Source organism: Filicampus tigris, chromosome 9, assembly GCF_054856515.1.
Source record: "Filicampus tigris isolate MCC_2025a chromosome 9, RoL_Ftig_1.0, whole genome shotgun sequence".
In the NCBI taxonomy this organism is placed as follows: domain Eukaryota; kingdom Metazoa; phylum Chordata; class Actinopteri; order Syngnathiformes; family Syngnathidae; genus Filicampus; species Filicampus tigris.
The window spans coordinates 6,545,329-6,560,542 of NC_141225.1; the positions used below are offsets into that span (position 1 = coordinate 6,545,329).

General features: G+C 40.7%; 1 protein-coding gene across 4 annotated transcripts in view; it reads right to left on the reverse strand.

Annotated features, from left to right (window-relative positions):
• The window catches only part of LOC147141753 (metabotropic glutamate receptor 4-like), a 213,904-nt gene extending 212,534 nt beyond the window's left edge, over window positions 1-1,370 (reverse strand). For 2 of the 4 annotated variants that reach the window (XM_086040446.1, XM_086040449.1), the window contains exon 1: window positions 800-1,370. The gene's annotated coding sequence lies outside the window, so the exon portion shown is untranslated. The remainder of the gene's footprint in view (window positions 1-799) is intronic. The other 2 variants (XM_086040447.1, XM_086040448.1) reach the window with 2 other exon arrangements.
• Between the last annotated feature and the right edge of the window lie 13,844 nt (window positions 1,371-15,214).

Consider the following 15,214-nt stretch of genomic DNA (forward strand, 5'->3'; position numbering starts at 1 on the left):
TTTAAGTGCCCTATTAAAGTTTGCTGGAGGAAGAAGAGGAGAGGGAGGGGGCACCACCATCATCACCACCACTGTCAGGGGCACACACACACACACACACACACACAAGAGGGTGAAGGGAGCCTATCCTAGCGTTTCCACTTGTGTTCACCAGCCAAAATGTGAAACACAAAAATAGAAAGACATCATAACACAAATGTTACTATAGACCAACCAACCATCCATTTACGATGCTTCCCAAAATGACTCAACTTGTTTCAGGGCTGCTCAGATGAACATGTGTAATGTGTGTGTTTGGGGAGGGGGACGGGGGGGGGGGGGTCAGTTTGTACATTGCTCCCGCTGATGTGCACCAGCTGTTGCTACCTTTAAAGCTCTAGCTATAGGCTGATATTTACTGAGCGTGTTTTAATCGAATTTTGGGGGGAGTGTGCTTGCGTGTGTGTGTGTGCGTGTGGGGGTGCGTGTACGTGTGTGTGCGTGGGGGTGCGTGTGCGTGTGTGTGTGTGTGTGTGTGTGTGTGTTGGGGGGGTGTACTTGAGGCGCCTCCGCAGCGCGGGATGCTCGCATGCAGACAAGACGATGCACCTTTTTTTCAAGCCACAAACGCATCAAAAACAAGCACAACTGGGCGTCGCACTGCACGTATTGATGCACTTTTGCATACAAGTCATAATAAGCACGTCTTGTGCGTTCATTCCGTGATGATTTCCCACACTTCAAAGCCTAAAAGAAGCCTTTTACGGTGTTGGTTTGTGTTTGTACATGTGATAATGTGGTGCATTTTTGCAGCACTTACCCACCGGTTTCTTTCTCCCTCCTTGCAAAGCTTCCAGTGCGGTCCACCCCGTGAAGTGACCCACATGCGATGCGCTTATCGTCGGTAGAAGGATCGGAGACTCAGATTCGGAGTATCAGCGTTGGTCTTGCACGTAGTATCCACGAGGAAATCCACAGAACGCTGTACACCGGGGGAAGTGGTGCTGAAAAGTCTGGAACTTGAATCGTGGGTGGTTGAGTGGGGAGGGGGGACACGATGCAAACGAGGCGAGGTTACCTCTTTTTTTTTTTTTTTCTTCCCCCCTTGGTGGATGTTTCCCGCGGGTGATTGATGCTCCACGGGCCGCCGCACGGCGTTTTTATCTGCGCCGAATTGCACCCCGGGTACGGAAGAAGGTGAAGGTGTTGATAGCAGATTAGTGAATGTTCGGCGATAACGGCGCCAAGCCTTTATCCCTTATTTTGGTCCAAATGTCAACGCGGCTTCGGCAGAGATAGCGCATCAGCCGAACCCTCCCCTTTCCTGCCAATTAAGATCAGTTAAAGAGTGGAATTGTTGCATCCATCCTGAAGACGCGCCTCCTGTTCGATAACCCCACGCCGTGTGATGTGAGTGAGAGCGCGGCGGATGATGCGCGTGGTGGGGTGCGCGGTGTGCGTAAAGCATGACGAAGATATCAAGTCCAATCAGTATAAGGAAAAACTCTCACTTTGTGCAGCACCAACGCAAACAAAACCAACAAAGTGTGTTTTAGTGTTTTAGTATATGATTTGTTGCACCAGACATTTGCAAATTATGTAGAGTGGGCCAGTAACACTTTTTCAAATTAACTTGTTTATTCTTCTACAGCAGGCGTGTCAAACTCATTTTCGTCGGAGGGCACGTCATAGTTAAGCTTTCCTTTGCCTTTATGACAATGAATGAAAATAAATGTATTATCACCTCATATCATCATACACAACAAATTGATGAACAGTTGAAATGAGAAGCCAGTAAAAACAGTTTAGGGATTGGTAACAAAAAATGTTTGCTCAATTTTTCTTGTTTCCAATCTTGCTCAAAATTCTCAACGTGTTAAAAACTGAAGACAATTTGCGCTTTTGTTATTTTGGCAAGAAACATGAAGTTGATCATTTGCTTTCGCGGGCCTCATAAAATGATGTAGTATTTGGGGGTTTGTAAAATAAAAATTGTTGTTGTTGTACGAACCCCCTGAGATATCCTTGGCCCCCCCTACAGCCCCCCAAGGGGAAAAAAAATCAATCCTAGCTCCGTCAGTGGCCCCCGTGTTTGACAGAAATTCTCACACAAAATTAATCAAGCACGTGTTTTTAAGCAATGTTACACACAAACGGCTGGAAAGAAGGAAGGAAGGTAGAAAAATAAAGCAAAGAAAGGAAGGATGCAAAGTCTGAGGGAAGCAAGGGAGAAATGACGGTGGAAGGATGGAAGGAAAGAAAGAAGAAAAACAGGTCTGAGGTGGAAGAAAGCCAAAAAAAAGTCATCTTTAAGCAGCAGAAGCAGGAAGAAGGAAGAAAGGCAAAATGCAGGTTTAAGCGAAGGATGGAATTATGCAAGGATGCATATCGGTAAAAGGAGGGTGAAGGAATGGATAGGATGGAAGTCACTAAGGAAAAGATGATCTGAGGGGAAAGAAGGCAGGAAAGAGGTTAGAAAGGAAGGAACAGAGGAAGGAAGGCATAAAAAGTATTTCAGTGAAGGAAGGATGTAAGGATGCATGAATAAAGGTGAGTTGTGGGAAGGTTGGAGGTCAGGAAGGAATAAGGACAAATAACTGGGTCTGAGGGGAAGGAATGGAAAGAGGTCAGCAAGGAAGGAGGGAAAGGGAGGAACAAGCTTCACAGCGGTGTAGGGAACTCTTAACTTTCCTTCCCTTTTCTCCATCTGAAAGAGTATTTATCCCATCTCTGTAAGTGCTTCTGTTTTGGTTAACGGCAGAATAGACTACAGCTGCCTTTGTAATGTTGTCAAGTGAACGATAGCATCTGGGAACTGGCCCTTAGTCCTTTTTTTTTTCACTGATGGAAAAAGGGAGACGTTTCTTTGAGGGAGGCGTTTATTTGTCTCAAGAAGATGAGGCACCCGCTCCGTTCTGTGGATCGCACCTGTGGAATGCAAGACAAAGTGAGCGGTGGGGGCGGGCTGTGCATTGTGCTCGATGTTGCTCTCCTTTGAGGCAGCCGAGCTGGTGAATATTCATGAGTGATGAGCACGTTCCGCAACGTCTGGGGGACGGCACGCAACGGAATCACAGCGCCAACTTGTTCCAGTTATGGAACTAATTGTTAGATGCGTCTTTATTGTCCCACAATGCACTGGCTCTCTGTTTTCAAATGCGCAAATAGAGCCTGCGCAATTTCAATGGGATTTTCAGGAGTTTAATTTTAATCTTCACAGATTTGAGGGAATTTACGGTAGCCTTACTTGAACCTGCATGACTTTTGATGGATATAAGGTAGTCTTATCCTCTGTGCAGCTTTTCAGGATAGCTGCATGGATTTTCTCCGGATACTCCGGTTTCCTCCCACATTCAAAAAACATGCATGGCAGATTAATTGGACCGTGATTGTGAGTGTGAATGGTTGTTATGTGCCAGGCAATTGGCTGGCAACCAGTTCAAGGTGTACCCCGCCTACTGCCCGATGACAGCTAGGTTAGGCTCCAAGAACGCTCGCGAACCTCGAGAGGATAAACGGTTTGGATAACGGGTGGATGGATATTTTAATAAGCATATCTTCTATGGGAGTTACAGTATTTTTCTTGTAAACTGCACAAATTGGAAAGATTTGCGGCCATCTTATTTCAACTTGCTTACATTTTATGGGATTTACTGTAGTCTTCTTTTAATCTGCACAACGTTTAGGGGATTTAGTGTAGGTTAATTTTTACTTGCACATCTCAAATGGGGTTTACAATAGTCTTATTCTAACTTGCAAAGATTAGTCTATAGGATGTTTTTAAAAAAAAGATGTGAAAGTTTTTTACGGGATTTACTTGAACTTTATTTCAACCTGCGCCCGTTTTATATGTTTTACCGCAGCCTTATTTTAACCTCCACAGCTTTTAGAGGATCCACGCTCGTTTATTGTAGCCTGCTCATCTTGTGTGGAAATTATGGCGGCCTTATTTTAACCTGTATAACTTTTACAGGATTTACGGTAGTCCTATTTTAACCTTCGCAGTTTTTATGAGATTTATGGCAGCCTTTTTTTGACCTGTGCAACTTTCACAGGATTTACTGCATCCTTATTTTAAAGGTGCTATAAAAGTGGAGAGAGTACAAAAGCAGAACCAGCCCAATGAAAGGACCCCCTAAATTAATATTCATGCGCTATATTCCTGGGGAGTGCCTGCACAGAATGCAACATTTTCACGCCTCCCAATGCCGGCTGCTCAGCTTCCTTGTTTCAATTAGCCACGGGGCGGAGAGAATGGAAAGCCACGTTAATTCCAGTCACTCACGGAAATCCCGGGCGGCGGAAGCAAGCGCAAACCCGCCGAGGCGTAATCACCTGCCCCCAGACACTGCTCATTTCATGGACACATAATGAGAATTACTCAGAGTGTAAATTCTCCAGTTCAAAAGGTTCTCTCATCTAGTCGTGTCATTCATTACAAGGGCCAAATGTTGAGCTGCCTCTGACAGCTCGGCATTTTTTCCCCCATCAACTCGGCAATTCAACTCCAAGGGAGGAAAATTTAAGGATTTTCTAATATTTTCAATCAAGCTGACAAAAAAACGTATTCCACTGGAAACTAAAATGACCCGGGTGTCCTTCAGCATCGACAAACTGATTTGATAGTGGCAAAGAAAAAAGATGTGTTGTTGCACCGCTTTTCATCAGGGCCCGTGTCATCTAATATTGAACTCCTGGCGGCGCAACCTCACACTATCTCCCTTTCTGTCTCTCTCGCACACACACATTCTGCTGAAAATTAGGTGTATAAAAGTGAGACTGTGACTCTCAGCATGTCACTGCGCTGTTTGGGAAGCTGAAACAGAGCGGCCATATGCTGCGTCCACGTGTGACTGTGTGCGACTGCGTGTCAATCCGCTAAACCCGGGGTACGGTAAACCTGCACCATTCCATGTTGATAGGGACCAATCCCTAACACAAATAGCATAAAACCGTGAGTATGTGACGCTCCACCTAAAAATGTTTACGATTGCCTCTATTAATCGTTTAAACTGCAAATATAGCACAAACTACAATCCCAAAACTGTTTAATACCACTTCAAACTTATCTTACATTATCTTAAAGAATTAACTCTCAAAAAAATGCTCCCCTTAACTTGCACTTACAACCCAGGCCAAACTTAGCTCCACCCGTTCAGTACAAAGATTGACTCTCGGTTGAAATCTTTCACTTCAACATACTTCCTTGACAACAATTACTGTACAGTTTTCCCTCAGTTTTCGCGGGTGACACGTTCCAAGCACCCCCGCAATAAGTGAATTTCTGTGAAGTAGAGGTTGACTTTTTTTTAATGTATTTTCCTTTTGGGGGGGGGGTTTATGCATCTATTTAGCCGTTCTGACTCACCCTCACACACACACACACACACACACACACCCACACACACACACACACACACACACGCAACGCACAGTTCCCACCCTCCTAAACACTTGTTACAATAAATGTAACTTTTAAAATGCAAAATAACGAATAAATACCAAGCATCAGGATACATTCATAAATTAATGTGAGTGGAACAAGTTCTGCACACCGGCAGCGGACAAGGACGAGGGTGACGGCACATTGGCTCATAACTAAGTTAAAGTTTTTCTTTTGATCCTATAACAGCTTACCTTAACTACAATTCCATGTCTCATTGTAGCCAAAGGTACAATCCTTGTGGATTAATGCGCCTTTTAATTCCTTGTTGCTGTTGTACAAAGCAAAAGTTAGTTGCAATGACTGCCATTGCTACTTCTTCTTCTTCATTGTCTTTTTCTTCACTCTTCTTTTAAAGACCACGAAGAAGAAGCATTTTGCCGGAAGTAGTCATGGCAACTTACTTTTGCTTCACACAACAACAAGAATTTGAATGGCAACTTACTTTTGCTTTGCACAACAACAACAAGGATTTAAAAGGCGTATTAATCCACCAGGATTGTACCCTTGGCTATATGCGACGTGGGATTGTAGTTAAAGAGGAAGTCAACCCAAACATATTTTTTTGTTCTATGCAGGCCCACTTGTTGAGACAAGACAATATGATAATATGAAATATGAGTTAAGCAGCAAAATCCACCAGTTTTTAGCCATCTCAGGGGGCGGCCATTTTGTCACTTCTGGCGACTGAAAATGACATCACAGACCCTCAGGGCTCAGATAACGATCACGATCAATCATGGCTCACCTGTGTTCTAAAGCTGTCCGAATGAAGCGCTTAGAGCAGGGGTGTCAAACTCAAGGCCCGGGGGCCAGATCCGGCCCGCGACGTCACTTGATGTGGCTCGCGAAGACAAATCATGTGTTGTCTTGGCATGTTTTTTTTATATTGTCTTCACTGTGAACACAACATATTCAATCTTTCAAACATTTGTTACCAATCCTTCTTTTAAAATACATATAAAAATAGTAGAAAAAATTACTTACTGGCTTCCGATTTCAAAACTAACGATCCATCAATTCGTTGTGTATAAGGCGATCATACATTTACACGGGTTAACGGTCGTAACGGCCCTCCGAGTGAAATCAGAAATATGATGTGGCCCGCGACAAAAATGAGTTTGACACCCCTGGTTTAGAGCATATTCCCACACGCACCCCATGAAGAGAGAACGGGGTTTTGGCGGGCGATGACTTTGACTGTACCAAAAACAGAGTGCCGGTGCTCTAGCCGCTCCAACTGGGACACGGTGCGCCAGTGCGTCAGGCAGTCCAGATGGAAACAGTTCAAGCACGAGCTGCTGATTGGTTGTTAACATAGGCAGCATGAGAAAATTAATGAGAGTGGAGCACGCCCTGCCACTCCGAACACACACACACTCTCAGAGAACTGCACGGGCGTCAGAGTGAATTTCCGCTTCCGCGACCCTAATGTTAATAGTCTCGGTTTTAAAACAAATCAAATAGAAAACAGATTTCCCCTCCAAAAAAACAACAACATTTCCTTTCTGATCTGACTTAGATGGAAGAAAATTAGCAAGAAAAGCCGCAAAATGACAAGGTAAAACTCCAACAGATGAAATTCTGGTCACAAATGAAAACCCATGATAGAGTAAATCCACAATAACCGGACCGTGACGAAGCGAGAGAACACTACTGTCCTATTTAGACAGGACTGTCTCTATTTTGTCGCCCCTTAGGTTGTTTTAGAAAGAGCACAACAAAATGCAATTAGGTGAGTTTTTCAGCAAATTGCTGTGGATAGACTCCACAGAAAAAAACTGAAATAGCAATGCTGGGGATACACACATACTGATTCTTAGCATATTCGTATCATTGAGTAGACTTCCCTCAATTGTTCATTCTGTAAATGTGAAGGGTTGTTTGGAGATTTTGATGAATACACAAAGGCATGTCTGTCGCTTGAATTCTCTTGTAATACAAATTCAAAGCGATGACCATCATTTTACGGGCAAACAGAAAACAAATGTCCAATGCTGGTGCATTGACAACAACTATCTTTCTCGGCTTTCTGTAAGTTGCTATCTAATCACAGTCGTTTTAAAAGCCATGGCCGAGTATTCTTCCGTGGGTGTGCCGCATCATAAAAACAGGCAATTAAGTAGCAGCGTGTGGATGTTAAATGTGCTTCAACGTAAAAACTATCCATCTTCAGTGGCTGGCTGCACACAGCAGAATCCAGTTTGGGCAGGGACATTATGTTTTCATGTGAGTCTGGAAGTAGAAAAATGTCATTATTTGTGATTGTGGGCAGATGGGCAGCTGTCACCAGCCAGGTGATGCGGTGTGCTGCCTCTATTATGCGCTATTACATCGCATCCTACTGTCATTTATATTGATTTTATCATTCATGAGAGCATCTAAAGCTCATGTCTGTACTGTATACTGTTGCGTTGCGTGAAGTATAAACAAAATGGTGAGAGCAGCCCCTGCTGGGGTGAGAAAGCAATACATGTATTCAGCGTAGTCCAGAGTGGAGAAACTTTTGCAATGAGGGGACAGACACATTAAATTTTTCTGGGGGGGGGGCGTGCGTGTGCCTGTGCGCGTGTGCGCGCCTGCGTGCGTGCGTGTGCTGCATGTGTGTGTGTGCGTGTAGGTGTGGGTGTGCAGGTGTGCAGATGTATGTGTATGTGTATATATATATATATATATATATATATATATATATATATATATGTGTATAATAATAACAGTGGTAGTCGTACCTTAATTTAAATTAATGACCCCGTTAAATAAAGATATTTCATGTTTAATAATATAGTTTTGCATTTTTTTTACAATCAACCTATACAGCAATTATTCATACGTGAATAGAAAAATAAGTGCAAATTAATAAATACATTTGATTTAGCCCAACAATTTTTTTGGGGGGGGGAGGAAATCAGACAATATTAAGTATGAGTTCATACTAATAAGTGGAAATAAAAAGTCTACACACCCCTGTTGAAATGCCTGTTTTTGTAATGCAAAAGAATAAGACCAATAAATCATTTTTAAACTTTTCTGGAGCCTTATTTAAGGTGGAGTGAATTATGAACAGTTCCAAACAGAAGTCAGGCAAGGCAAAAAAATGCTAGGAAAAGCCTACTAGAACATCTGAAGTGTACCTGGCGTTAATCAGAGGCACAACAAATGCTGACTCCTATTCAAGTTGGAGTTGGAGTTGGAATGTGATCGATACTTTTTGAACACAGCCACATACACAGTTTTAAGAGGGTGTGCGCACTTGTGCAACCACAATACCTCAGTTGTTTATTTGAATTCCATTGTCAAAAAGATTGTTTACCCATTTGACAGGTTGTATGTCTGAATGTTAATATTACTATATTAATCTTGGTCTAATTTATTTAATATCACAAAAACTTGGCATCTGAATAGGAGTATGTATACTTTTTACATCCACTGTAGAGTTTTTGGAATTGACATCCATTCATATATATTCTATAGTGTTTGTCCTCATCAGGGTAGCAGGTGAGTTGGAGCCTATCCCAACTGACTTTTGGTGAGAGAAGTAAAATCAATCGAGGCCAAATGAGCAATCATTCACACTCACATTTACGCCTTTTGAATAATTAAGTCTTCAATGTACCATGTGTGCAATCACATGTTGACACTGATGATGTTGACCTGACAAAACATTAGTAGGGCCAGATTTGGTCGTTTAGAACAACTCGCTGACAGACAGAAATGGACAGACAAAAATTGTACCCGGGTGTTCAGTTGCACAGTTAATGGGAGGGCAAGCACTCCACATGCCTAACTATTTGTATGCAAGCCATTAAAAAGTCAATTTTAAATATGTCTGCTGGCAATGTCTCTGTTCCCCTCACAATATGATATGTGTAAGTAGTCAAGATGCATATACATTAAAATACTGCATGATATGATGACACAGATAAGGTAATAAAACATCTGTTTTTGCCTTTTACTTGACACCACTGACAAATCATCAAATCCAATTTGAGTAGAAATAATGATTTTTCATGTTGATGGCTTTTAGCAAACGATAGCGTCCATCAAGACGTGATGCCATTCGAAGGCCCAGACAATCACAACACGCCAGCAAATTGCTTCTCTTGCGGGGTCGAAACCAAGCCGGCAATCTCCTCTCTGGCCTCGGGCGCAGCAACAGCAACAACAATCTCCTGCTCGTTTGCCAGGTCATTAATGTGCATATTCAAAGAAAAAGGTTCATGTCGCTTCCACTGAAGAAACAAAGAAACAAATATATTCTCTGGTCATTTAGGACGAGCACAAAATCAAACACTACTACAGTATTATTGCGTCACACAGTGTGGTTCTATGCTGAGCTTGAATGGACATTTAATAGATGGATGTTTAATAGAGCTCCTCCGATAATTCCATTTAAATGTATGTGTCACGTTGTGTTCACATCACGTTAATGCTGCCAAGTCACTTATTTATTTCACAGGAGCTCTTTTCCCATTAGCCAAGCATCAATTACTGACAGAAAAGCCACGTTGGGCGATGATGTCCTCTAGCAAGGTGTGTTTTTTGCCGTTATTATAGGAGACTACTTAACAGTTTTTCCCTTTTGTTGACGTGAGAGAGATATGGATGGAGTTGGCACTTTTAATAATTCCTCTGTGAATAATACAGGAATTTTAAAGTGGATGTAAGACTCCCCAAAAATCTTTAAAATAATATGTTCTATGCTCCCCACTACTCAAAACATGGCATTCTGATTAATACTGCATTTGTGGAATATGAAATAAACAGCAAAATCCACCTGTTTTTATCCATCTCAGGAGGCTGCCATTTTGCCACTTGCTGTCGACTGAAACTGACATCCAAGGGCTCAAGTAACAACCGTCAGGGCTCACCTGTTTTCTGGTTTTGGTCATGTGACGTACACAAGATGAGCCCTTAAGGCACTGTGATAGTGTTGTCACAATACTAAATTTTGATTTCGATACTATATCTGTTTAAAATACCTCAGTACTATTCCTGAAACGATACCACGGCAAAAGCATAAAACATCCCTAAAAAGCAGTGAAATAATAGCTGACAGCTAACCAACTTCAAATTAGCTTTCGCTCTATTAATAAAAATAAGATCACGGCTCAAATGTTTTCAGAAGCTGAGCCGTGATTGGTCGTTACCTGAGCCCTGAGAAGTTTTGATGTCATTTTCAGTCAACAGAAGTGACAAACTGGCCGCCCCCTGAGATAGCTAAAAAGGAGTGGATTTTGCTGCTTAACTCATATTCAACAAACGCAATATTAATCAGAATGCCATGTTTCAACTAGTGGGCCTACTGGAAACATATTCTTGAAAAAAATATGTTCAAGTTGATTTCCGCTTTAAGTAGCATTCATAGTTATAGTACTAGTAGAAGCTCAATGTTAGCAGTATCGTTGTTTTACATAGTAGAATTCTGGCCCCGGCCTTCCTGTGTGGAGTTTGCGTGTTCTTCCCATACCTGCGTGGGTTTTTTTCCCGGTACTCCGGTTTCCTCTCACATTCCAAAAACACGCACGGTAGGTTGATTGAACAAGATTGCCCCAATTGTGTGAGTGTGAATGGTTGTTCGTCTATGTGTGCCCTGCAATTGGCTGGCGAACAGTTCAGCTTGTACTGCCCGAAGACAGCTGGGATAGGCTCCAGCACGCCCCTGATCCTCCTGAGGATAAGTGGTTTTGATAATGGATGGATGGCTAGTTGTAGCAGTAGTAGTAGTGTGTTTATTTAGTTTTATGTTACCAGTTTTTGTCATCTTTATTTCTTCTTCTTCTTCTTCTTCTTCTTCTTATTATTATTATTATTATTATTATTATTATTATTATTATTATTATTATTATTATTATTATTATTATTATTATTATTATTATTATTATATTGTTGTTGCTGTTCTTATTAATTGTAGTAGTAGTAGTAGTAGTAGCAGCAGCAGCACTGGCAGTAATGTGAGTGGTGAAGTACACTACTCACTTGCGCCCATCACTTGAGTTGTGAATCTTTTGAAGGAGATGAGCACCCCCCTCTGGACAGACTCACGACGACTCTGACTGCATCCATTTAGTTTGCCTCCCAGTGTGTGAATAGCTCAGGCAGCTGAGAGAGGTTGCCGTAGCAACTGTGCATCGTAAAAGTGCAAGCAGCCCCGCAGCCTCTTGAGTATGACCCCATTATGTACATATATTTTTGTTTCAACCCTATCATGCCTTGGCTCGCACTCTTCAAAAGAAAACAAAAAAGACAGACTGACATCTGTGCACACAAGCACAGTCAATTCTCATGAAGTTTCCTTTTTATTACGTGTGATGAAGATTGGATTAATCACGGGTCTGTCAAATACAATTATTGTTTTTTTATTACTATTATTATTAAATTATTATTTCTTTTCACCAGGATGTGTACAAGCGAGCCATACACCACATATGAACTGCAAGAACACAATTGTAAACATACAGCGGAACTGTCTAATTAATGTTGTAGTCTTTCCAGATTAAAGTTACATTTTTTTAGCAAAAAAGTCAAATAATTTGAAAGAAAATGCCCTCTTTTTCAAGAAAAGTCATATTATTCCAAGAAAAAAAAAACTTTTTTTGTTCTTTCTCCCAAAAAGAGTTTTCAAGAGGAAAAAAAGTTTACTTTTTTCCAAATAAGTAAAACATTTTCCAAGAAAAAAATAATTTAATGGAAAAAAAAGTGGCACCCTCGCAAAAAGAAAAGTTGTATTTTTTGGGGGAAAGTAGGCATAATAAGAGAGTAAACAACCTATTGGTCTTTTTATTTTTATTTTTAAGAAGTGTTACCAGATTAAATATGAAGTTTTTAAAAAAGTCGATTAATTTGAAAAAAAAAAGAAAAAAAACTCTTCAAAGAAACAAGTTGTAGATTGTCAAGAAAATGTTGTATTTTGTATTATTTTGGGGGAAGAGGAAAAATCTTATTTTTCATCAATAAATCACACTATTTTTCAAGAAAAAGTCATAAAAGTAAATGTTGTACTTTTCTCAGAAATGAAAGTTGTCACCCAGTGAAGAACTAATCGTAAGTCACATTTTTTTAAGTGAAAAGTGACGAAAGAAAGCTGTATTTTGTCAGAAAAACAGGCATACATTTAACAAAGTAACAAAGCTAAGTCATATTTCATTCGAGGAGTATGAGAGCAGTCATTTTGACTTCTTTGTTGTGTTATTACTCTGAGTATAAGATGCTCCCGGCCTCTTGACTTTTCCTAATTCTGTGTATATTTCATTCCCATGGTGCAATTATGTTGGTATTAAACCAATTAAAAATAGTTACAAGCTCTTTAACTACTGTGTCCCAGTCAATTTGACGGCTCTACTTAATCTTACGCACGCTGCGCTGGGACGGCGGTTTCCAGAGCAAGTAATGGTTGCATTGAGAAACGCTGCTGAGCACCATGATGCATTGCCTCCTCTTCTCGATAAGATTTACATATACATATATATATATATACATATACATATATATATATATATATATATATATATATATATATATATATATATATATATATATATATATATATATATATATATATATATATATAGATATATATATATATAAATATTGACGAGTCTGAGGCTGAATTTCTCGGCTGACGCGCGCAGCGGGTCTGAGTAAAAAAGTCCCCCTACCGAGGAGGAGGAGGAGCTGTGTTGCTTGTGGTAAAATAGGATGTTAGATGTGATAGTCATCATGACTTTATGAGTAGTGCATGCCAGACAGTCAAAATAAATAAAATAATGAACTCATGTATGTGGTGGTTGTTGACATAATTCCCCAATGGAAAAAAAGGAGTTCCGAGTTGCGCTCGCGACCGAGTTGTTTTGTGTGCCGTACCCATTTACTTCCACTTCTTCGAAGTGAAGTTCAGTAAAGCCGTTTGCGACACGCATCTGCTTTCCTTCAGCTCCAAACCAGCTGCATTTTATAACAGCTGACCCGCACGCAGCACGAGAGCCGCACAGGACAATAGGCACTCCACCAACTGACATAATTCACATTCACATTAAAAAATATTCACAACAGAATTGTATTGGACAAAATACCTTTATTAGACACTCGAGCAGCGAATAATAGAAATAATTTTAGTCGGTGACATCATTGCCATGCAGAGCGCAACAGAGTGCAATCCGTCAAAATGACGGCACTCGTACTACTAATAGTTTCAAAATCATGGTAATTATAGTGTTAAAAGTCTGATCTGTTTTACAGATCATGTCGTACTTTCTAAGATTAAGTAACATTTTTCTTTTAAAAAATAAATAAAAATAAGAGAAAAAAAATTGTTCTTTGAAAAAGTTATTCTGAGAGGAAAAAGTTACATTGAGAGTAAAAGTAATGTTTTTCCCAAGCAAAAACAAAGTAATGAATTTAAGATTAAAGTCATGTTTTTTTTCCCCACCCAAAGTTGTAATCTTACAAGAATAGTGTTTTTTTTTTTTTTTTCAAGAAATCTTTGTTGAGGTCACATTTTTGGACATGGGCCTACCTGCACTGCAAATCTAATGGCGTTAATTCCCCATAGGGCAGGGGTGCCCATTAAGTAGATCGTGAGCTACCAGTAGCTTGCGAGGGAGTGTCGGTAGCTCTCATGGTTAACCCAATCAGTGCTATCCCTCCCAGATTTATGCTTATGATATAGCAGCCTAATTGCAGTGTTGAGTTCAAAAATAAATTTTAAATTAAATTTACATTTTGGAGAGTAGAAATATTGTTTGTCAAGCATCTGACAATTGACAGGTATTGGACTGTACAAGTCAGCTCCGCCTCTCACCAGTCAAAATAAAGTCATGTGCAGCTCATCAATCTAGCTGCCTTACACATGCTTCAACCGAAACAAGTTAAATACCGTGGTAATGAATCCGATTGTCCGTGTAGCCCATGTGACAACGTGAGCTTACACGAAATACAACTATTGGCCAATCTGTTTTAAACAATATGAAACAGAAACCTCATGTGGAACCTAAGACATGAGGCAAAACATGTTCCCATCAAATGTGAGTTTTGCTTACCTTAGGTGCAGTTTGATTCCATCTTGCAAGCGTGGAGGAAAATTAGGCTGAAGAAAATTGTCTCCACTCCAACCAATCAACTTCAACCATTTTGTAAAGATGTGGCTTTAATTTGAAATGGACACCAATCAGGGTGTAATCCAGATGACACCCCATTTTAACAATGTGTCATTGTTACATCTTAGACTACACAAGCTATTTTATTATTGAGTGGTGTTAATGCAACATCGACATTCTGTTTTTAACACTGTCCACAAACTTTTAACATTAGTCGATTTACAGTGTACTGTACATTTGATTGTGTACTAACGTTGTGACCACTGACTTTCCAGTGTTGAAAGTGGTACGTAACATTAACTGTACACACAAAATAAGAGCAAGGGAAACCTTTGACTTTGCTCCCGTGGCGCTCTCTGTTTTGGAAGCATTACCACTGCAGTTTAATTATGTTTGCATATTTACTGCGGCACCCGCCCGGGGGCAACACTTGGCTCTAATTACATTTTTCATTCCCCGCACTCCGTAATGTTTCTCAACAGCAGTCATCTCGATAACTCACACTTACACTCCCCCCCCCACACACACACACACATACACGCACACAGATACACACACAAAGTTCTCGACGACAAGCTTTTAAAGCAGCACATTGAACTTTTGTCTGCATATTTACACACACGCACATACACAATCAATTGTGCAACCTCTAAAGTTGAACACAGTCCATTGGGTCCAATTTGCACAGATTTCAAAGCTT